Source organism: Galeopterus variegatus, unplaced genomic scaffold, assembly GCF_000696425.1.
Source record: "Galeopterus variegatus unplaced genomic scaffold, G_variegatus-3.0.2 Scaffold10759, whole genome shotgun sequence".
Lineage (NCBI taxonomy): Eukaryota > Metazoa > Chordata > Mammalia > Dermoptera > Cynocephalidae > Galeopterus > Galeopterus variegatus.
This window is the reverse complement of record NW_007736870.1, coordinates 27366-28060: the sequence shown is the minus strand read 5'-3', so window position 1 is coordinate 28060 and position 695 is coordinate 27366.

The following is a 695-nucleotide window of genomic DNA, read 5'->3' as shown; positions in this document are numbered from 1 at the left end:
CACTCTCCCGAGTGAGCCACGGGCCGGCCCCTTCATTTCTTTTTTTAGTGGAGTAGTATTCCGTTGTGTAGATATACCACATTTTCCTTATCCTTTCATCTCATGATGGGCATTTAGGCTAGTTCCTACTCTTGGCTACTGTAAGTAGTGCTGCAATAAACATTGGAGTACAGGTTCCCTTCAACATGATGATTTCCATTCCTCTGTGTATATTCCCAGCAGTAGAATAGCTGGGTCATATGGTAGATCTATCTGTAATTGTTTGAGAAAACTCCATCCCATTTTCCATAAAGGCTGCACCACTTTGCAGTCCCACCAACAGTGTAGGAGAGTTCCTTTTTCTCCGCAACCTCACCAGCATTTATCATTCTCAGTCCTTTGGATATTAGCCATCATAACTGGGGTATGATGGTATCTCAAAGTGGTTTTGATTTGCATTTCTCAAATGCTGAGTGATGTTGAACATTTTTTTGTAATATGTATAAATTTATATGATCAATTTTTATGTCTGTAAGGTATTTCACTGCAGGGTTTCATAATTTATTTAACCAAGCATTCTTCTTTTAAGGCCTTTTTGCATGTCATCATGATTTTATATTTACCAATTTTAGGCTCAATTGTACTTGTTTCTTATACACACAGACCAGTTATGCTCTAAACAAATTATATTTAAGTATTGTCTTTTAATAAAAAAA